The sequence below is a fragment of the Rutidosis leptorrhynchoides genome, chromosome 11 (genome assembly GCF_046630445.1).
Source record: "Rutidosis leptorrhynchoides isolate AG116_Rl617_1_P2 chromosome 11, CSIRO_AGI_Rlap_v1, whole genome shotgun sequence".
Taxonomy (NCBI): Eukaryota; Viridiplantae; Streptophyta; class Magnoliopsida; order Asterales; family Asteraceae; genus Rutidosis; species Rutidosis leptorrhynchoides.
Window position 1 is genome coordinate 252,734,961 of NC_092343.1, and position 2,540 is coordinate 252,737,500.

The window sequence follows — 2,540 nt, forward strand, 5'->3', positions numbered from 1 at the left end:
GAAATGGGAAAACATTACCATGGATTTCATCACTAAATTGCCAAGGACTGCAAGTGGTTTTGATACTATTTGGGTAATAGTTGATCGTCTCACCAAATCAGCACACTTCCTACCAATAAGAGAAGATGACAAGATGGAGAAGTTAGCACGACTGTATTTGAAGGAAGTCGTCTCCAGACATGGAATACCAATCTCTATTATCTCTGATAGGGATGGCAGATTTATTTCAAGATTCTGGCAGACATTACAGCAAGCATTAGGAACTCGTCTAGACATGAGTACTGCCTATCATCCACAAACTGATGGGCAGAGCGAAAGGACGATACAAACGCTTGAAGACATGCTACGAGCATGTGTTATTGATTTCGGAAACAGTTGGGATCGACATCTACCGTTAGCAGAATTTTCCTACAACAACAGCTACCATTCAAGCATTGAGATGGCGCCGTTTGAAGCACTTTATGGTAGAAAGTGCAGGTCTCTGATTTGTTGGAGTGAGGTGGGTGATAGACAGATTACGGGTCCGGAGATTATACAAGAAACTACCGAGAAGATCATCCAAATTCAACAACGGTTGAAAACCGCCCAAAGTCGACAAAAGAGCTACGCTGACATTAAAAGAAAAGATATAGAATTTGAAATTGGAGAGATGGTCATGCTTAAAGTTTCACCTTGGAAAGGCGTTGTTCGATTTGGTAAACGAGGGAAATTAAATCCAAGGTATATTGGACCATTCAAGATTATTGATCGTGTCGGACCAGTAGCTTACCGACTTGAGTTACCTCAACAACTCGCGGCTGTACATAACACTTTCCACGTCTCGAATTTGAAGAAATGTTTTGCTAAAGAAGATCTCACTATTCCGTTAGATGAAATCCAAATCAACGAAAAACTCCAATTCATCGAAGAACCCGTCGAAATAATGGATCGTGAGGTTAAAAGACTTAAGCAAAACAAGATACCAATTGTTAAGGTTCGATGGAATGCTCGTAGAGGACTCGAGTTCACCTGGGAGCGTGAAGATCAGATAAAGAAGAAATACCCGCATCTATTTCCAGAAGATTCGTCAACACCTTCAACAGCTTAAAATTTCGGGACGAAATTTATTTAACGGGCAGGTACTGTAGTGACCCGAACTTTTCCATGTTTATATATATTAATTGAGATTGATGTTTACATGATTAAATGTTTCCAACATGTTAAGCAATCAAACTTGTTAAGACTTGATTAATTGAAATAGGTTTCATATAGACAATTGACCACCCAAGTTGACCGGTGATTCACGAACGTTAAAACTTGTAAAAAAACTAAATGATGACATATATATGGTTATATATATAGTTAACATGATATTATGATAAGTAAACATATCATTAATTATATTAACAATGAACTACATATGTAAAAACAAGACTACTAACTTAATGATTTTGAAACGAGACATATATGTAACGTTTATCGTTGTAACGACATTTAATGTATATATATCATATTAAGAGATATTCGTACATCATAATATCATGATAATATAATAATTTAAAATCTCTTTTGTTATTATAAACATTGGGTTAACAACATTTAACAAGATCGTTAACCTAAAGGTTTCAAAACAACACTTACATGTAACGACTAACGATGACTTAACGACTCAGTTAAAATGTATATACATGTAGTGTTTTAATATGTATTTATACACTTTTGAAAGACTTCAATACACTTATCAAAATACTTCTACTTAACAAAAATGCTTACAATTACATTCTCGTTCAGTTTCATCAACAATTCTACTCGTATGCACCCGTATTCGTACTCGTACAATACACAGCTTTTAGATGTATGTACTATTGGTATATACACTCCAATGATCAGCTCTTAGCAGCCCATGTGAGTCACCTAACACATGTGGGAACCATCATTTGGCAACTAGCATGAAATATCTCATAAGATTACAAAAATATGAGTAATCATTCATGACTTATTTACATGAAAACAAAATTACATATCCTTTATATCTAATCCATACACCAACGACCAAAAACACCTACAAACACTTTCATTCTTCAATTTTCTTCATCTAATTGAACTCTCTCAAGTTCTATCTTCAAGTTCTAAGTGTTCTTCATAAATTCCAAAAGTTCTAGTTTCATAAAATCAAGAATACTTTCAAGTTTGCTAGCTCACTTCCAATCTTGTAAGGTGATCATCCAACCTCAAGAAATCTTTGTTTCTTACAGTAGGTTATCATTCTAATACAAGGTAATAATCATATTCAAACTTTGGTTCAATTTCTATAACTATAACAATCTTATTTCAAGTGATGATCTTACTTGAACTTGTTTTCGTGTCATGATTTTGCTTCAAGAACTTTGAGCCATCCAAGGATCCATTGAAGCTAGATCCATTTTTCTCTTTTCCAGTAGGTTCATCCAAGGAACTTAAGGTAGTAATGATGTTCATAACATCATTCGATTCATACATATAAAGCTATCTTATTCGAAGGTTTAAACTTGTAATCACTAGAACATAGTTTAGTTAATTCT